This window comes from Delphinus delphis, chromosome 4, assembly GCF_949987515.2.
Source record: "Delphinus delphis chromosome 4, mDelDel1.2, whole genome shotgun sequence".
NCBI lineage: Eukaryota > Metazoa > Chordata > Mammalia > Artiodactyla > Delphinidae > Delphinus > Delphinus delphis.
Genome location: NC_082686.1, coordinates 128,693,843 through 128,715,825, shown reverse-complemented (window position 1 = coordinate 128,715,825; position 21,983 = coordinate 128,693,843). Strand labels below are relative to the sequence as shown.

The 21,983-nt window shown below is 39.1% G+C and overlaps 1 long non-coding RNA gene across 1 annotated transcript in view; it reads right to left on the bottom strand.

The window, feature by feature from the left end:
• LOC132424312 (uncharacterized) overlaps window positions 1-21,983 on the bottom strand; it is a 155,894-nt gene that overhangs the window by 35,314 nt on the left and 98,597 nt on the right. The window contains exon 2 of the long non-coding RNA XR_009519198.1: window positions 2,293-2,666. This is a non-coding gene — a long non-coding RNA (uncharacterized lncRNA). The remainder of the gene's footprint in view (window positions 1-2,292; window positions 2,667-21,983) is intronic.

The window sequence follows — 21,983 nt, the reverse complement described above, 5'->3', positions numbered from 1 at the left end:
TTTCCATGTGACTCACTAGCAAACTTCTGTTCCTTAGATGTGGATCCTGTATTGTGGGGATAGGGATATCAAATAACCAAAATATGAAAAAAAAAATCATAGCTTATATTTAGTGTAAGAATAAGGAACTAAACAAGTAGAAAATCCCCTTTCATGATTGAGAAACTCATGTTAAGCTTAGCAATATTAGTAGCATTAAAATACTTAAAAAAAATACTTTTATGTTATGTCCTCAGGATATCCATGAATAATGAAAGCTACAACCAACACTGCTGCCATTAGTTAAATGTGGCTCACACAAAGATCTTATAAACTGCTTCTAAAAGCTACACTACGTTTCACTCATTTCCTTTTATACCCCTCTATCCTTTTTAAAGACGTGGACTCATTTTTCTGGATAATACCTTTTAAACTCTTTATCAAATATGTACTCAGTAACTATCAACTACTGTAGGAAAATGCAACTCAGTACCTGACACCATAATATACAAGATAATTATCAGGGTCATACACTCAATTTGTCAGATAGTTTTGTATTTACCACCCATAACTGAAGCCATTTCCATAGCAGAGATTGTAGGTACAAAGAGAGTAAGAATTTTGTTAGGAGATAACTGTGAAATAAAATGAAGACCTTGTAGTAAAAAGTTTGTTACTATTTAAGAATGTTTCTTCTGGTCTTTGTGTCTTTCCTTTGCAAAGTATACTTTATTTTTAGATGTGCAGATATAATTAGAACCCAGTGTTTTATGTTTCCAAAATTGTGGAAAAGAATGCTACTTATGTACTTAAGTATTTAGGGCTAACACAATGATACGGTGCTCAAATCTCTACAAAGCTTGCCTGAACAGAAAACTATGATGCTTCAGGCATATAACAGGGTGGTGCCGGTGTGTTTGCTGAGATAGTTCTCAAGACTGTTTTTCTTTCAACACAAGCAGTCTTTCAAGTGTACTAACAAACTCCACATTCATAAAAGTGTCCATGAAAAGTAGAGAATATCATGAAGTGTACTGAATCTAACCTGCACTGATATAGAAAAGATACTGACTTGTTATTTTCTACTCTGAAGTGTAAAGTTAGCAAGAGATTGAGAAAAGGAGCTGTTTGTTTAATAAAATAGTTACCATCTTGAGAACTGATCCAGCTCTCATGGATAAAAAGTTTAATTGTGTGAACAAAGTAAAATATTGAAAATATCTAATTCTCTACTGCACAGCAGTGACCACTATACAGCTTAATCTCTCTCCTCCAGTGAATACTCAGTATGACAGGCCAGGTTTCTGGTTTCTGAGGCAGCTACTCAATGACTAGCAATTTAAATTCATTCCTACAACTGAATTCATAACAACTTCCCTACCAGAACCCTAGAATCAAGTTATATTGTTATGATCAGACAGTGTTAAAGAAAATAAAATGCATTTTTAATAATTCCTCTTCCATCACAACTTTTTTTCAAGTCTCTGATACAAAGTTACTTCCAAATACACTTTATGAGAACAATCAGACTATTTTCCTCATGGTCAGCAAACTCCTTCATTTATACTATTCTGTTATTCCTCTTTCTTATACTTGTCCTTCCTCTTCCTCAGTATTGCTGTAGGCACTCTGAAAAATTTTCAAATACCTAATTAATGATTCTAAAGATCTTTGTCTTATTTCTATTACCTTGAGGAAAAATGGAAAAGAAAGGGGAGTCCATATTTGGGGTGAACCTATTGCGTCAAATACAAAGATGTGGAATTCTTACAAATAGTCCTTGTGATTGCTATAATCATAAGAGGTAGCTGTTATTGTACCCATTTTGCAGAGGAGGAAATTGAGGCCCAGAGAGACTTAGCAATAGCTATGGGGTAAAATGGTGTTTGAACCTAGTTGTGTGTAACTCCATAGCTCATGCTCTTTGTAACCTAAGTAAAATATTGCCCCTGGAATTTTTACTAATGTTAATTATACCTTTATATAAAAATACTTTTATTTAATGACTACTATTTTCAAAGCATTATCGTATACATCATCCCATTTCAAGGCAGCTGGTAGAATGGGGTGCTTGTTGTGGGGTGTTGTGAGGAATAGCAATAATGTATATAAAGTATAATATCCAATGTAAGACAAGTGCTCAGTAGCTATTATTATTATTATTACTGATCCTCCCTGCAAGCTTAGCAGTTAAGTAGTACAACTGTCATCATGCCCCCCGACAGACTTTTCCTACAAAGATTAATCCCGTTCACGTTATACTCCACAAGCAAGAATTACTTTAAAATTTTTATTTTTAAGGCATTTACTTACAGGAATCTTAAAACCCCATATTCAACTTCAGTTTGTTGGCAATGCAGGCAGGCAGGCAGGGAGTAGAAGGGAAGCAGGTGTGAGACGGGCTTACAATCTTTCCCAGCCGTGTCAGAACTGGAAATTTTGCCTTCCTTCTCCAAAATGAGACTCCTTTCCACTGCACCAAAGTGATACAGGAGGATTTTCTTTCTCCTAAGTGTCACCATCCTCTTCTCACAAAGGATAATGTAATGGCGAGCCCATCCTTCAGTTCCTTGCCTGCACAGGGAGGGTGTGCCCCCGATATCGGGGCAGACCACACTAGTTTACCGCGTGAGAGCCGTTATCATGACGCAGAGGATGGTTCCGGTTTGACTTCTGTGGCCGCATTCCTGCTCTCCGGATAGTAGGCAGAGAAGTGCAAGAAAAGTACTTGGTATCAGTGACTCACAGCAAGACAGGAAATGTCAAGCGGGTCCACCCTTCCTTCCTGCCCTCCCGACCAGCTGAGTTGCAGAACCACAGGCCACAAGGAGCCTAGAATCTTGGGGAGCAGGGCTAGAGCCACAGACAGAGTCTGGGCCACTGCGGTGGGCTCGCCAAATGGATTAAAACGTCAGGACCCAGCTGCCAGGAAAACATGCTCTATTCATCCTAGAGAGCACTGTTTCTGTTGAGATTTCTCTTTTCACTTTTACGCAGTAACTGCCTGGTATATTCTGGCCCTCGCATTGTTCTTAAACAGTGGGCTTGACACAGTTAACTGAGTGGTCCTCATTTATACTCTGTTTAAAAAACACGCAAGAAATGATATCAATCATCATTATCAAGCAACGCCTTCACAATGCAAAACGGCAGTGTCTCTCCAGCAAAATGTAAACACATCTACAGCAGTGTTTTGAACCTAGTGTAAAATTGCTTCAATAAAGTTACATTATGTTTCTCTTCATGAGAGCAGCAAATGATTATCATGATGATAAAGGCTAACAATTATTACATTAAGAACTGCCCTAAGCACTTTATATATTTTAAGTCATTTAAGTCTTACAAATACCCTTTGAGATAAGCGTTATTATTGTTCCCATTTTACAAATGAGGAAGTTATCAAAATGAATGAAAGCCTTTTTTTTTTTTTTTTTTTTTTTTTTTTGCGTTACGTGGGCCTCTCACTGTTGCGGCCTCTCCCGCTGCGGAGCACAGGCTCCGGACGCGCAGGCCCAGCAGCCATGGCTCACGGGCTCAGCCGCTCCGCGGCATGTGGGATCCTCCCGGACCGGGGCACGAACCCGCGTCCCCCGCATCGGCAGGCGGACTCTCAACCACTGCGCCACCAGGGAAGCCCGAATGAAAGCCTTTTCACTGTCTCCCCAAATTGTTTTGAAACCTCACAAATAATAAACAAAGCTCAAGCAAAAACAAAAAAAAAATCATAAATGAAGCTGCTGCTTACAGTGATTTGCTGGAAGAGTCAAATGAATAAGTGACACAAAATGATTATACACATGTTTCTCACAACTGGCCAAGTTCAGTAGTACATTTCCAATTCAAGTTAAAACTCTGAAATGAGTCATTACAGCAGACCAAATTTGTCAGTATCTTTTGTCAAGGCCACTTCCCTCTCTTCCTGCTGTCAGAAGGTGGCAGAAGTCGGCATTCCTGTGTGTTATTATATATAACCTTTCAGTTCTCACCTCCTTTTATTTTCTTGCTCTCTCCAAGCTCAGCTCACACCCTGTGTTCTGACCGTGCCTGAATACTTTTAGCGCGCTTGGTCCTTGTTATGTGTCTTTTTTTTTTTAATAAATGTATTTATTTTTGGCTGCGTTGGGTCTTCGTTGCTGCACGTGGACTTTCTCTAGTTGCGGCGAGCAGGGGCTACTCTTCGTTGCAGTGTGTGGGCTTCCCATTGCAGTGGCTTCTCTTGTTGCAGAGCACGGCCTCTAGGTGCGCGGGCTTCAGTAGTTGTGGCTCATGGGCTGTAGAGCACAGGCTCAGTAGCTGTGGCGCATAGGCTCAGCTGCTTCATGACATGTGGGATCTTCCCGGATCAGGGCTCGAACCTGTGTCCCCTGCATTGGCAGGAGGATTCTTAAACACTGCACCACCAGGGAAGTCCCTTGTTATGTGTCTTTGAATAAGGTGCTCTTTTCTCTTTTCTCCCCCTCTGTTCCACCCAGGGAGTGCCTGCAGCATTCAGAATTCTATTCATCTGTTCATACACTCAAAGAGTATTTACTGAACACTTATTATGAGGCAGAAACGGGGAGATGGGAGAGGGAAGAAGGTCACTGTTCTGATGAAACTTTCATTTTACTGCAGAAAGAGAGACAAAGTTAAGAAAGAAAAAAAAGAAAGCATGGATGAGGGAGGGAAGGAAGGAAAGAAGTAAGGGAGCAAGGGAAGGGCAGTGGGAGGAAGGAAAGAAGAAGGCAGGAGGGGAGTTGCTAACTCATTATGGTTAGGGTTAGGCAGGCCATATGACATTCAGTGACACTGGATGTCAGGAATCCAGTCACTTAAGCTGGGCTCTGAATGACAAGAAGGAGCCAGTTGTGCAGAGCCAGGAACCATTCATTCAAAGGCGCTAAGCTAGAGAGCGAGCCTGGTTCCCAAGAACTGAAAGAAGCCAGCGTGACTGAGGTGCTGCCAGAGGGCAAGGCAGCCACCAGACCCCACTGGCTTTGTAAGGCCTGTAGGAAGTTTAAATTGAAAATTTAAAGCAGAGGACTGATAGAATCTAATATAGTTTAATAAACCTCTCTGGCTGTTGAGTGCACATTGGGTTTTAGGGGGTCAGGTATAGAAGCAGGAAGACAAATTAGGATACAGGTGCAGGAGGGGCCAAGGCGATGCTTTCTTCTCTGTGCTCACACAACGTTTTGCCAGGACTCAATGTTAAGGTTACACGTTCTTTACAAACTGATATATGATTTTTCCTCTTCTACTAGAAAATCAGATCCTTGAAAGCAGGAATGAATCATCATTCCACAATAAACATTCCCTGCATAAATAAATTAATAGAAGAATGAATGAATAAAATAAGGTCCCTGCCCTCAGAAAGCTTAAAGTCTCTGAAACAAACATCCATTCAAGTAACCAGACTGCAGAGTAGGTTATTTACATTGTGGAAGAAAAAGAAAGCATTATATGTGAGGGCAGAGGAGGGAGAAAGAGGATTATCCAACTGAGAGTGTGATACTGAATCAAAACATCAGGGTCTGCCGTTCCTTAACACAGTGGGATGTTAAAACAAGGTGGCAGGAGTTTGCCAGAGAACAAGTTGAGTCGGCTTCCCCTTCTGATGTTTCACAGTTTTAGATAAGGGCTGTATTTAGACTGAGTTCTGGGTCAACATGCAACTCAATGACTCTGTTGAGAAATGATTTATCTCTGCTGGACTATTAAATAAAAAGTAAACAGGAGTGTCAGATTGCTTTTGGATTGTTCAAATTACAGCAAAACCCTGACATTTAGGTGAAGTGTTCATGCTTTAAATGTTTCTTCTTGGGAGTTATAAAACGATCAACTATGAGGAAGTATTCTCTTCCTCCTTTTCTGTAGTTCACTCTCCCCAGGGGCTCCCCTGTCTCTACCCAAGATTTCACAGCCCTCCAGTGGCACACATATAGGCCTTTTTCTCTCGCTCCCTTTCCCTTTCTGTTTCACTCCCCCTTCCCCAACCTACCTCTACTACCTATCCATCTAGCTATCTATCATCAGTTAGGTTTTTGTCCCATAACAAAACAACACAAAATCTGACTTAAAACAACCATCTATAATGTATCACAATCCTGTGCGTGATCTGGCTAGCTCTTCTGGATTAGGCCAGCTCATTTGGGGCTGAATGCTCTAAAACGGCCTCCCTCTCATGTCTGGGGTTACAGCCAGGACACCTGGGATGCTTAAGGCCTTTCTTCATGTGGTCTCTCATCCTCAAGGATGTCTGTCCACATGGTGACAGAAAGGTCCCTAGCAGCAGGAGAAGGAAAACCCTATTGGAAGCACTTTTCAAGCCCTTGCACCACATTTTCTAATGTCCCATCAGCCAAAGAAAGTTAGCTGTCCAAGCCCAGGTTCAAAGGATAGAGAAATAAACTCAATTTTTTGATGGGAGTCATGGCAAAAATTCCACTGCAAAGGGATACAGGGATATAAGTAACTTGTGTGAACCATCACACTATCATTTTGGAGAAATCCCATAAATTTAATTCACGTGAAGGTGATTAAGGACCCCTAACAAGGTGGTTTGCTTCATAACTTGGCAAAATATCTCACCTCCAGGGAACCAATGTCTAGAGTCAGAATTGCAGGCACAGTGGTAGATGAGAAAGAGCTTTTCTTCTGCAAAGGCCTCTTCTGCAGCCCTTCCAGTCCTGATCTACAGGCAGCCACCTATCTGAACATAGATTCCACACCCGCTCCTTCCACCCCTTAGAGAGTTACATCACAGTGTGCTTGACAAGCATGATTTGACATATGGAAGGGAATACATCAATCACTTGACTCTACCAAACACCTGGTACATAACTGCTCAATAAATACTGAATTAGTTAATTCATGTGTGCATGAGTGTATGTGTATGTGTGAGCCTAAGAGTGTATCAAGAGAGAAGGAGGAAGGGTGAGCATGCAAAAATACCAGCTCCATTCCAAATACTCCCCTAGGGAGTCTAAGAGACAGCATGGCAGAGTAGAACTGACATGGGCTTGAAAGCCAGCTGAACATATTGCCTGTGTAACCTGGAACAAAATTCTTAACCTCTCTAAACCTAGTGCCCTAATCTATAAAATGGGCATAATAATACCTTTGCTACAGGGTCATTATAAAAATTAAACAGAATGATATACATGGAATACCTAGACCAACACATGACACATTAGACACATTTAGTAATTAGCAGGGAGCAGAAGCCAAGCCTAGCTTCCCACACAAATTCCATTCTTCACTTCCTCCTTCCTCCAGTCCCAGTGCCACCTTCCCTTGGTGGTCTGCCTCCTTCCACCTACCAGCCCTTGACCAGCCCAATCAGAGAAATGAGCATGGCAGGAAGTGGAGAAATTCACCAGTATCTTTAGGTTCTATCAGCAAGATGTCATTCCAGCTGTGTCACTGGAAGGTAATTAAAGCAATGGGAAAGAGTGACCACAGTTAGTCTTACCTCTAAAAGTAAGGGCTCTGGCTACTCATTGTCTGCCATTTTGGCTCTCAGAAACTCACAGCAGAAGCAACTACCCAGACCCAGATTTGACCAGCAGCATTTGTGCATTTGGCATTCAGGAGGTATGGACAGATTTCAGTTAAATGTTGGAGACAGACACATGAATTTCCTTCTCTGCCTTCCCACCTCACATTCCACTGAAATACCTGTTTAAAAAATATATAAAGGAAATAAATTCATAATAAATCCCCATATCAGGGAATGAAAGATTTCTATATATTTGTCCAAGATATGCAGAGGATGGGATCACAGACTGTCTGGATTCAAATGTCAGCTCCGTGAGTCATAAGCTGTATGACTTTGAGCAACTGTTTGCTTATTTAAAATGTGAAAAATCATAGGACCTATGGCACTGGGTTGTTGTGTAGGTTGACCAAGTTATATGAAGCACTAGGATACTTCCTGGAACACAGCTCAATAAAAGTTAGATTTCACTGTTATAAACAGAAGCCAAAGAATTTACAACTAAGAAATTACACAGAAGAAAGCTGGAAGCTCAAAGCTTGGAACTGGCAAGAATTCCAGGGGAACATGAATGAAAAATCAAGGGTATTAGTTTAATGTGTACAGAAAAACTACAAGAGTCCATCTTCCCCCTGCTCTCTACTCCCACATCTACATGTAGGGGTGATGTGTCCCCTAATTAAACTAAAACCAAAGAAGTATTCTCTAAAGAAGTTGAATAACTTGTCTGTGAAGGGCTAAGGCTCCTGTTCTAGGCACCTGGTACATAAGGAGTAGCCTCTCTATTTTTAATAACTAAATGAATGATTTAACGTTAAAGGGATCACAAAATGATACATGGAAAAAAAAATTCCACACCTCGGCAACTTTTCTGAAACTTCACTATGTCAAAGATAAGAGCCTAAACATTTCTGAGAAGAAACAAGTTATCTATAAAGAAATGAGAATCAGACTGGTGTTAATCTCCTCCCCAACAAAACTGGTCACTAGAAGATAACAGAAAATGCTTTAAAAGTTCTGAGGGGGAATTCCTTTGAAACTAGAATTATATACCTATCTAAATTATTTTTCAAGTCCAAAAGACATTTTTAGACGTTCAAGAGCTGAGAAAATTTTATCTCCCATGCATACTTTCTGGAAAAAAAAATATTGGGGGATGTATTAGAGCAAAAAGAAAAAATAATCCAGCAAAAATAAGGTCATGGAAGCCAAGAAAAAGGTGAACATGACAGCCATGAAAAAAGAAATCTATGAAAAATAATTAGATAAAAGTGGTTCAGCAGGCTTAGAAAATCAACAGTCCAAAGAGCAACAGGAAATCAGAAAGCTCTGAGGAGTAAGTCCTCACGTTGGAAGATTCCTGTAGGAAATATTATTAATAAACTGAACGATCTTTGACAAGATGAAAGCATACTACAATTCTGTCCACCAGAAAAGTATTTAATTAGAATTTCCAAACAACAAACATGATATATAAAGAAATCATGGCCTAAATATAAAAAAAACTATAATGCTGTGTGATATTTAATACATTGAAAGAGAAGAATCAATTTGACCTTGACACTTGGAATATTCTTCTTCAACTAGCATAGGTTAATTAACACAAGGCTATATTTCCTCCTTTATGGGTGTAATCATACTACTTTGTACCTTAAGTAATAATACTCGCATTATATGATAGTAAAAAAGCTTTTTATTAAAAAAATTTTTTTCACTCAGCCTATTGGCAAAGTGTAGAATAGTCAACCATTTAGAACAACCCAAGTGATAGAAACATTGACAGTGTAAAAAGTTGGGACATGTAAATAGAGTAGAGATGGAAGAAAGCATAGGGGGCATTTAATCTCCTCATTTTATGTGATTATGAATACAAATTTCTGAAGTTGACAGACCAAGAAAGAAATATTAATATTATTTACAGATATAAAGGTCACCTCTCAGGATCTGTTTTGTTTCCTGAAAAATTGGATTGGTGATGTACACTCTCTATCTCACAGCAGCTTTGCCACGAATATCAAAACAAAGGTATGGGAGTACTGGGGGAAACAAAAGTGTTTTTATCATCAAAGTGTGTAGCTTCTACAGAAGTTTGGCCGTTTGCTTATGCATCCTAACTGCAAATCATCAAAACATATTTAATATGTCCAGTTACTTTCATCAGCTTTCTGCTCTGTGTAGTTCTCATAGTTTCCATCCCATGTAGAATCATAGGCCTTTAAAGTTGAAAAGACTTTCAGAGACTCTTGAGCTCACCTTCCCCTTTTCATAGGTGAGGAAACTGAGGCCATACAAAATTAACTGACTTGATAAAGTCAATGGCAATGAAATGACAAATGAGTCCTAAAACTAAGTGTCCTGAGTCCTAGGGTAATGTTTTTCTGCTACATAAATAAAGAAACGGCCAAATAATAATAATAATACAGTTGACCCTTGAAAAACACGTGTTTCAACTGCTAGGTCCACTTATATGTGGAATTTTTTCAATAAATATGTACTACAGTACTACATAATCCATGGTCGGCTGAACCTGTGGATGCAAAGGTATACGGAGTGCTGACTGTAGCTACACTTGGATTTTCGACTGTGTCCAGGTCAGCACCCCCAACCACCCCTCTCCCCAGCCCTGTTACTCAAAAGTCAACTGTATGGGGCTTCCCTGGTGGCGCAGCGGTTAAGAATCCGCCTGCCAATGCAGGGGACAAGGGTTCGAGCCCTGGTCCGGGAAGATCCCACATGCCATGGAGCAACTAAGCCTGTGCGCCACAACTACTGACCCACCCTGCACTCTAGAGACTGAAAGCCATGACTACTGAGCCCACATGCCACAACTACGGAGGCCCACGCACCTAGAGCCCGTGCTCCGCAGCAAGAGAAGCCACCGCAATGAGAAGCCCGTGTACCGCAACAAAGAGCAGCCCCCGCTCTCTGTGACTAGAGAAAGCCCGCGTGCAGCAACAAAGACCCAACGCAGACAAAAATAAATGAATAAATAAATTTATATTAAAAAAGTCAACTGTATGATAAACAGGTCCAGATAAAAAATTGAATCTATGTGATTTCAGGAAAAAAGTTAGAACCCTGTAGTTTCATATGATCAGGGAATGTCCATGGTGTAAATAGATGTGCATTCTTAACTTATAAATGTTTATTCAATAAATAGTTGTAACTATTTTATTATGTAAGATCCATTGATTTAACTGTTTTATATGCTAATGTAGTCTTCTCAAGTATATTTACAAATTCTAATGGGAAGTTCCATGTCTCTTAGCTCCTCTCCGCTTTTACAGATGAATTGGGCTACAGCAAGCTTTCTATAATAATGAGTTGGCTTATTGTTTCTCTTCTGTATTTTTTTCTTTTAAATTTGTATTTGAAGCCATTTCAAACTTACAGAAAAGTTGTAAAAACAGTACAAACACCTGATTACTGTCTACCAAGATTTAGCAGATTTTAACATTTCTCTCTCATCTATGTATCCATCTATCTGAATCTATTTATCTATCATAGATCTATTATATGTTACACTTTTAAAAATATACATAGTTTTTCTTATCCATGTGAGGGTACATTGCACACATCATGCCCCTTTATCCCTCCACACTTGAGTTTGTTTCCTAGGAACAAGATTTTTCTTTTACATAGTAACAGTACAATTAACAAATTCAGGACACTTAACATTGATATAACACTTTAAAGTCTATATTTCAACTTTATCAATTGTACAAATAATATCCTTTTTAGTTTTTTTTCCCTAATTCATGATATTGTCTAGGATGTCATACTGCATTTTATCATGTCTTTTTAGTCTTATTTAATTTGGAACTGTTCCTCAGCCCTCCTCTGTCTTTCATACCATTGGCATTTCTGATGAATATAGGCCAGTTATTTCATACTGATTAAGATTCTGGTTTCTCTGTTGTTTCCTGGTGATTAAACTCAGAGTACCCATTTTTAGTTGGGTTGCTACATGATGGATGTGTCTTTCTCATGGTTTCAAATTTGGAGGAACTGGATGTAACTTTCCCTCTTATTGGTTAGGTTAACGTAGATCTACTTGTTTAAGATGTTATGCCATTTCACTGTACACTATTTTCCCTTTTATAATTATTACGTAATTTGTGAAGAGACAGTTTGAAACTATGTAAATATATTGTTCCTAATCAAATTTCCTCCCCTAGGTTTAGCCTATTGTTCATTCTAGCTTGAATCAATTTCACTGGGATGGTTGCAAAATGGTAATTAATTTACATTTTATTTATCTATTAGCCTACTCTATCTACCTGGCAGTAAGGAACAGCTTTATTTTATTCCTTATTTATTAACAGTTTGGACCCATGAATTCTTGCTTTATTCAACTATTTTCCATTAATGTAACTCTCTCTTTTTTATTTCTCTCTCTCTCTCATGCCCAAATTGTCCTATATTTGGCGTGTGGGAACTCATTCAAGCTGGCTTCTGTGAACTTCTGACATGTTCTCATCATTTTTTGAGCACTTCCCTATTTCTGGCATTAAAAAAAAATCTCAGGCTCATGGTGTACTCTCACTGCCGCTGCCCAGGAATCGGCCATTCTCAAGGAGTCCTCATTCTTTTTAGTGGGGAATGGTAGATTGCGTGGGTTTTTTTGGGTTTTTTTTTTGCGGTACGCGGGCCTCTCACTGTCGTGGCCTCTCCCGTTGCGGAGCGCACGCTCCGGACGCGCAGGCTCAGCGGCCATGGCTCACGGGCCCAGCCACTCCGCGGCATGTGGGATCTTCCCGGACCAGGGCACGAACCCGTGTCCCCTGCATCGGCAGGCGGACTCTCAACCACTGCGCCACCAGGGAAGCCCTAGACTGCGTTTTGAAGTTGACATCATGGAGGTCAATCATGTCCTTCTAAAACACATCTCCTGGTTTAGTAGGAAACAGAATCAGAACTGAAAAGACATTAGGTCTCATCCAGAATGGAAATACTCTGTGCTTGATTTTTTTTTTCTTTTTTCCAGGATTAGGTAGTAGATGTGAGAAATGAATACACAGCAACAAAATGTGCTGAAGTGTGTATAAAGGAAACATTTTAATTACCACATGAAATTAGTCTGCAAAACAAATCAATTCAGTTAAAAATCTAGTATTGGGCTTCCCTGGTGGTGCAGTGGTTGAGAGTCTGCCTGCCGATGCAGGGGACATGGATTCGTGCCCCGGTCCGGGAAGATCCCACATGCCGTGGAGCGGCTGGGCCCGTGAGCCATGGCTGCTGAGCCTGCGCGTCCAGAGCCTGTGCTCCGCAATGGGAGAGGCCACAACAGGGCGAGGCCCGTGTACCGGAAAAAAAAAAAAAATCTAGTATTTTAAGTGAGTTGAAAATCATTATAATTCCAAATGAAAATATAAGTTGTATCTTGGAGTTCTTCAAAATGGCTCAGCTTGAAAATAGTATATAAACACAAACTCAAAATATGTTTTTAAACACACAATATGAAATACACATATGAAAAAACCAATTACGAAATATGAAATTTAAAACCCTCAAGTTTGGCATAAAAAAGTGCTAACATCTTTATGAATGAATTGAGATTTAAGAAAAAGGTAGCCACTCATAAGAATTCAAATAAATATGTATATGAAATGTATAAAATTGTATAGGATGCTACACATGCCCTCTCTACCTGAATAGTGTATGGCCATTTTCCAATTTAAACTCCATTTCTTTTAAAATTTGACTTTTTTTTTAAAGAGCTAGCTGAGAAAGCAAAAAATACAGAAGACCAGTATATCAAACATAGTATTACAAAGGCAGGCTGGAGTGCATGTTGTCTTTGCCCAAGAAAAGCAGGCCAGCCTAAACCAGAGTGTCCCGGCAGTAGCCTTTCATTATGAAACCAGCTTGTGGCAATACTTCTTCTCCAGCCGTGAGGCAATTAAATAAGAATGGACAATCCTCCAATTGCCTCACAAGTGTTAAAATCAGCACCAGAGCATGTTGCAACTCACCGTATGTTGTAATTAAATGTAGGAACTCACACTTCTGTGTGGCCATAAAAACCTCTGTTTGGGGAGGGAGGCTGCGCCATCTACAATTGCCGCCAACCTGAGATCAGACAGTGATGTGGGGGACACACCTGGTTTCATACCCTTACAAACACATCCTCATACAATCCCTTGGTTTATTTCAGATTCCCCAGGCTTCTCAGCTGCCACATTTGTAACAGCGAGAAAGAAATTTAGATCAAAAGAGACCACAGGGCGAGACAGGAGTCCAGGAGCATGACTGGACTACAGTTTCCAGGTTCTGCTGTTTCCTTTCAAGTCATGAAATAAGTGAACATAAAAGAGGAGGCCAGGTCAAAAACAGAAAGGAGGCTGGGCAAGAAGCAGCAATGGGAAACCAGCTAGGAAGAATCAAGGTTAGCTGTGCCAGGCCTGCTGAGTCTCGCTCATTTAGAGGGAGGCTACCTCCTATTGGTGAAACTACAGAGATTTCTAAAAAAAAGTATATATATATATTTTTTCTTTTTTTTGCTTTTTTTCCCCTAATGCTGCAGGAGATTACAGCATACTGCAGTGAAAATACTTCAGGTTCCAATGGTAACTGATGGAAATATCCCTCAGACAAATGGTCTCAGCTGGAGGAGCTATTTATGAACTGGACTCATTGTAAACAGCACCTCTCATCAGGCGTTCAACAGGAAATGCAGCCTTCCAGGAGAACTTGACTCAGCAGGAAGCAGCAGCTGGTGAGGAGAATTACCTGATTTACCTGCTCAGAAAAGTGTTAACATTGGGAACAGAGCGGATAAACTCTAATTACAGTTGAAACAGAGCGAGGAGGAATTATCCCAGAAGAAAGTGGGACCAGAAGCTGTGGAGTTGGCTCTCTCCTCTCGGCCTGGTGATGCGGAGAAGGGAAGCTTTGCCACTGGCTCACCGCCTGCCACATTCCTAGGGAGGCAAATCAGCCGGCCTGAGGGGAAGCAGGAATGACTCAGGAGGACAGGAGACCCTGCGCTGGAGCCCTGAAATGTGTCTATCTTTCCATAACCCAGCAGGCATAGAGTTCCAAGGGATGTGAGGACTCCCCATGGGGTGGAAGGAAGTGAAGAGAGAAATCACACTGACAGTCAAGTCATCACGTGGTGACTAAGCTTGGGGGCCTTCCACTTAATGTTTGACTTGAGCTCCCTAGGAAAGAAAAGAATGGGCTGGCATTGTCCCATCACTGAGACCATGTAACTTGTCTCAGTTCCCTCTCTCTGTCCCTGCCTCTGATTACATTTATGGTAGATCCTTGTGGAGGCTGGCTAACATTACTATTTCTTATATACTGTAATACAGTTATACAATAAAGAACTATGTCCCCCACACACCCATGGACCATCCTCTCATTATCTCACTCTCTCCACCCCCTTCTTCCCTTCCCCTCTATAAGAAAGAGACAAGTAAGCAGGTTATAGAAAGGGCTCCTTTTATCAAACAACTTGTAGAATATTACAGGAGGAAGGCTGTTTCAGCCCACTTCCTCTATTTTTTATAGCGACAGCATAATTATCATTGATGTTTGTAACGGCGGTCTGCACAACTGCAAATTCTACATCCTGAAGGCCTAAACTGTATACTTTATAGATGGACTGCTATTTTAACTGCATTCAGATTTTCGTCAATCCACGTGTAACATATTCGGCAGTGGTGATAATAAAGTAGAAAACCCCATTCTTCCACATTTTTCAAGGAAGCTTCCTGAATCAGATACTGACAGGAACAGGGGAGAGCAATAATGGCCTGGGGTTCCTTTGGGAAGGTTATTACCAGCAGGATAAGTGCAGAGTAGATGAGCTGAAAAACAAGGGCAGAATTCTCATTCTGGGTTTGAATCTTTAATTGTAAAAGAAAACTAAAGAATGATCATTTAAAAATACTATTACAACCTGCTGTATAAATAAGCAAATAAATAAAATTAAATTAAAAAAAATACTATTGCAATGGTCAGTATTCTCTATATGTGTCATATTTTAGATTCTACATATAAGTGATATCATACGGTATTTGTGTTTGTCTGACTTGCTTTACTTAGTATGATAATCTCTAAGTCCATCCATGTTGCTGCAAATGACATTATTTCATTCTTTTCTATGGCTGAGTAGTATTCCATTGTATATATGTACCACCTCTTCTTTATCCATTCATCTGTCAATGGACATTTAGGTTGTTTCCATGTCTTGGCTACCAAATACTCTTTTAAAGGGGAGTGAAGAGAAGGATAAAGTTGCCTGGTTTGATTGCCTGATCTGGATGATAAATGAAAACTGGATTTAATTATAAAGATAATGATAAGTATTGGCATTGGAAAACAATGAAATTTTAATGTTAAGCCTAGTACACAGAGTTACGTACCTGGCATTTCTTAAAATAGGCTGAACTACCAATTGCATGAAAAATTTTAGAGACCTTCCAAGCAAACTTTAAATTACAAAACTGGTGCAATAAGGGATAATTTGACTTTTATGTCTTCTCTGAATCTTGTGTATCTATAGGCACTTAATACCAAAAAGCATTTACGCTATTCTGGAGTTCAGTATGTGAAGATGTACAAGCTTTTAGCTGATCCAGCCCAGCAAACCTGTTACCAAGGTAGAAACAAACCTAGAGTTTTGGAGGTAACTATTTAATTTTTTAAAAGTCAAAGGCAAGATTTCCTTTCCTATAATCTACTATTATTAGAGAAACTATACGTGATATTTAAAATTTGCCAGTAGCATTTAAAATTATGCTTACAAATGCTAGCTGAGGGGACTAGATTCACAGCTCATATTCTTACGGCCCTGGGAAATCTTCATAAACTTTCAAAGCAAAGTTCTCAAGTCCAACCTATTACTGGCCACAGAGTTCCTCAGAGCAAAGTTTTCACACGTCCCTGGGACAGTTGGTGAATCTCAGTCACCTTTGACGTGAGATGCCTGGAGTTAATAACCACATTGGCTGATTGTGGCCCTGCCTCTCTTCACTTTTACACGCCAGTGAAAGGAGGGGTTGACACCACTTGTGTAGACAGCAATTTTGTGTTAAAAGCTAGGAGTCAAACAAATGAAGGCATGCAGCTCCTTTCTATTACATTCTGTTTCCTTCCTGTGGAGGAGAAAATCGAGACTTCAACATAAGCGTAGAAATGATTGAAAATTGAATCCAGTTCTCAATATGAATAGGATTGAAGTATTAGGGAACTTAATAATTCATTAATAAAATAGTTCAGTAAATAGTATTAGTATAGATTTGAAGGAATTATAAATAAAATGCTGTTAAATGTTACTATTTAACATAAAGCCTTTAAAAACTTTGAATTCTTAGGAATTATACATGCCTTAAAATTGCCCAAAATTTCATTCTGAATTTTCTATTAAACTTCATTTTGCCTCATTAATGCCAGAGACTGATTTTCAAAGTATGGATTTAATGTAGCCAGCTCACAAATATTTGTCCTAAAAGTAGTCAGGTAGAAATGTGACATTAAATTTCAGGTCCTATTTTTGTTTAAAGAATACATCTGTGTTAAAGTAGTTATAACACTGAGAACTATGACTGTGTTTTTAAAACATTTCTTGTTTGCTTACACTTGTGTTTTCCATGGTAATACAGTGTTTTTAATTTTTACAATCAGATAAAAATACATCAATTAAAAAATATCCAATGCTGAACCAAACCCTAAAAAGAGGCTTTCACTTGCCCACCAGCACACCCAGATATGCCCATGCACTGAACAGAAGAGATGGAATACCTTCATTATTCAACTAGTATTTATTAAGAGCCTGCTATACATCAGATGCTGTGTTAAGTCCTGGATAGTTATGGAGCCTCCTTAATCCCTCGAGCCCATCTCTTCTTTATAAAATAATCTTTATCCACAGCTTTTCCACAGCAGAAGAGAAACAACATGAATAATTGTAACCTGGACCCAAATTTCAAATCCACGAAAGCAACATCAAAATTTAAAACAAGGGCTTCCCTGGTGGTGCAGTGGTTGAGCGTCCGCCTGCCGATGCAGGGGACACGGGTTTGTGCCCCGGTCTGGGAAGATCCCACATGCCGCGGAGCGGCTGGGCCCGTGAGCCATGGCCGCTGAGCCTGCGCATCCGGAGCCTGTGCTCCGCAACGGGAGAGGCCACAACAGTGAGAGGCCCGTGAACCGCAAAAAAAAAAAAAAAAATTTAAAACAAGACTTCAAAAGGAACTGAATCCTGAATCAAAACTAGGGTAAAGCAAAGTGAAATTAATCTAAACTAAGTATATATCCATAATTAATCTAAACTATAGGTATAAAACATTTGTTTACTAGTTTTATTTTTTAAGAAAGAACTAAAGAAAGGAGAATCCTTTCTGTCAGGCATTAAGCATAATTTACAAGCTGCATATAATTTAATCTTCACAATAACCGTACATGTCATTCCTTATTTTTCAAACGGAGAAACTGAGTCCCAGAGACCTAAAGAAACTTGCCCACGTCACCCAGCTGATGGAAGCAGAGCTAGAATTATAATCTACTTGTTCTGATTTCAAAGACAAACTGAATCTTTCAATTTCTTACAGCTACTAAAAAGGGAAGTAGGAGGGGCTTGAGGTGAAGTACCAAATACTATATAACTACAACAGATAATTTATTAAGTAAAAGATTTTTGTTTAAAACTCCTTCTTCCTCAATCACTTATTTTACCAAGGCAACAGAAGAAATAGAAAACAAATGGATAATTAATATTGGCCTTTCTCTGCCTACGGGTAGAAAATGTCTTAGGAGTCTTAGACAAAATATTGGAGCAGAAAAGACACAGAAGTCAAAATTCCCAGCTAATTCATAAAAAAAAAAGCACATGAAAAATTGAGAATGTTCTCTGTAAAAGTGCATAAAATATTATCAACACCTCTTGTTTTATTAACAATTCCTTCTGATATTCACTGTAGCTTAAGAAGCTAAGCTTTTGTAAGACACTGAAACTTAAAAAAAAAAACCAACTTGCTCTTTATATTTAAAAAGCATTGAGTCAAATTTTAAAATAAAAAAAATTCCAAATACCTGGTCCAGCCATAATCTGTTAAGTTATCTCTAATACTGGGAAGCAGTTTCACTTGGCCACTAAGTATGTGATTCTGACTAAATCCATTCCTTCTTTGGAGTGTAAGTTTCCTATTTTAAAACAACAGGGATTAGGTAGCTAAAAATTCGATGAATCTGAAAACACTGAAGCTATCCGTTTTATTCCAATTTTTTATGTAGGTAGTATGAAAAAGCAAGAATTTTATTTTTGTTTCAGAACTTTTGTTCACAATGCATCCTATTGCATGACAAAGAAATACAGTAAAATATCTTTTGGAATATGCAGTATATGTTATAAGTAAAACACTTTTATTTGTTTGTTATTGCAGTACGCGGGCCTCTCACTGTTGTGTCCTCTCCCGCTGCGGAGCACAGGCTCCGGACACGCAGGCCCAGTGGCCATGGCTCACGGGCCCAGCCGCTCCGCAGCACGTGGGATCCTCCTGGACCAGGGCACTAACCCGTATTCCCTGCATTGGCAGGCGGACTCCCAACCACTGCGCCACCAGAGAAGCCCAGTAACACACTTTTAATTTACTTTGTTGTAATGATACTAACCAGAACTAACCAGAGTTGGAGGTAAGAAATAGAGAAGGTAGGTGATAAGGAAGACCTGGAGCTCTCATATACCCATCAGTCTCTTCTCCCTCCATCCTTAACTATTTTACCAACATGAACAGATTAACTCCGTTCTCTCACTTTAGCACACATCCCTCCAGCAACATTTTTCCTTCTCCTTTGACACAGAACTTCCTGTTCCTTGAAATATACTCCTATTGGAGGAACAAAGCATTTGCTCTCTGACTACAGAAAGCTACAGTATTTCTTGAAAGTGGTGCTATTGTTATTGGCATTTGGGGTAGGACTTATTGGCTGCGAAGTAATTTAGCAACCCTGACCCTGGGGTACTGAATGCCAGTGAACCCCCTTCCTAACTGCAACAACAAATTCAATAAAACAAAAGCCCATGTTACATATATCTACAACCTCTAGGGAGGGAGTATTTCCCTGATTGTCAATCAATAATTTAAGCCGGGCTTCCCTGGTGGCGCAGTGGTTGGGAGTCTGCCTGCTGATGCAGGAGACACAAGTTCGTGCCCCGGTCTGGGAAGATCCCACATGCTGCGGAGCGGCTGGCCCCATGAGCCATGGCCGCTGAGCCTGCGCGTCTGGAGCCTGTGCTCCGCAACGGGAGAGGCCACAACAGTGAGAGGCCCGCGAACCACAAAAAAAAAAAAAAAAAAAGTTAAAAAAAAAAAGACCCAATGCAACCAAATAAATATTTTTAAAAATACTAATGTAATTTTTTGATATTGTATAATGAAATGTATTAACATTTGCAAAATTAACATTTTGCAATATTAACGAATCAGTATTTTCCAAATAACCAATGCATGTTATAGAATTCATTCAAAATGCAAGATTGCCAATAGATTGTAATATAATAGAAACAAGAAGTTCATTGATACAGTTTTGGATCCACATTGCAACCAAATTTTAAGAAACTACCACTTGAAAAGTTTGAGTGTAATATCAAATAAGAATATCCACAAGTATATAAAAAGAAAAGAAAAAGAAAAAGCTATTTCCAAATACATATCTACATATCTAGGTAAGGCCAAGTTTTCTTCTTAAATTTCAATCAAAACAACATAATCAAAACATATTGAATCTAGCAACAAATATGAGAATCCAAATATCTTTCATTAATCCAGATATTAAGGAGATGTGTGAAAATATGAAATGGTGTCATTCTTCTAATTATTTTGTTTTAGAAAATAGTTATTTTTTTCATTAAAACATAGATGTTAGTATGAAATGACTTGCTATTTTTTAATAAACTGAATATTTCTTAAAATTTTCTAGGTTTCTAGTATGATGAGTATTAATAGATAACCAACAAAAACAAAAGCTTTTTTGTGAATCTCAATAATTAGTAAGAGCAAAAAGATGTTTTAGGACTGAATATTTTAGAGCTGTCATGGTAGGTGGTTAATGCTGTGATTGTTATCCAATTCCATTCTTTCCAAAATATTACTGTTTTGGAGCACTAACATTCTAGTCCATGGACTTTTTAGTTTTAATTTTGAAAATCAACTTTGTTATAATAAAAAAGAATTCCAACGGACCTTTGACTGTCATAGTCATTTAAATTCCGCCCCCCCTAAAAAAAAGGAAGAGAGAGAGAGAGAGACTCAGTCTTTAATATAACATCTGTGTGATTCTTCAACACAGTGAGAACCACGCTAGGAGAAATTTTTGAAGTCTTTTGTAAGATTCTACTAAGTTCCATTGAGCCAATTAGTTTAAATATTAGCTTCTTGAAAGACACAGTCCTTGATGAATTCCTAAGGAAAGTCATGTTTTATGGGAAAATTTAGCTAAACCTTAACTGGTTCCTGGCATCTTCTCCAAAGTTCATTGATGGGTGTCCTACAGAAAAGCCTCAGCTATCTTTTAGAGCTCTTTAACTACTCTGTGCACACTTTTGCCCTTTCAGAGGAGAGACATTCTACCCTCCAGGCAGAAGGCTTCATGAGAGGTCATACAGTGTTGCACACCCAAGCCAGGATGCTTTCATCTACAAGCTATGTATTCATAGGCATAACACAACTTCCTTGACTTAGTTTCCTCATTTGTAAAAATAGTACCAAGGGGCTTCCCTGGTGGCGCAGTGGTTGAGAATCTGCCTGCTAATGCAGGGGACATGGGTTCGAGCCCTGGTCTGGGAGGATCCCACATGCCGCGGGGCAACTAGGCCCGTGAGCCACAACTACTGAGCCTGCGCGTCTGGAGCCTGTGCTCTGCAACAAGAGAGGCCACGATAGTGAGAGGTCCGCACACTGCGATGAAGAGTGGCCCCCGCTTGCCACAACTAGAGAAAGCCCTCACACAGAAATGAAGACCCAACACAGCAAAAATAAATAAATTAATTAATAAAATTAGGAATTATATATCATCAAAAAAAACTAGTACCAACATCCAGGAAACGTTTTTAGAATAACAGTTGCATGTAGAAATACTCCATAAGTGTTAGCTTTTATTTTAAGAATAAATTAAGGAAAAGTCAACTTGCAAGAATGAACCCAGATTAGAATCATAGAAATGTAGAGATTATCTATAAATATGAGGTCCATTATCGGGACATTTACAAGGACTGAGTGTGTGATAGGGCTGAGTGATTTGACAGACCTGAAGATCTAGACATTAACATATAATGAGAAGTTTGTATCTAATCAACAGTTGCAAAAACATAAAAAAAATTCTAAGTGTGAAGAATATCTTCATTCTTAGGTAGATTAATACCAATATTATTTTTATACCTTTTAGTCTTTGGATTACTTTTATATATAATGAATTACAAGTAAACTGAATGAGTTAAAGTTAAAAGCCAAATTACTACGAACCTCAATTTTTTAATAAATATCAATCTGTATATTTTATTTTTTGTATATTTATCTGCAGC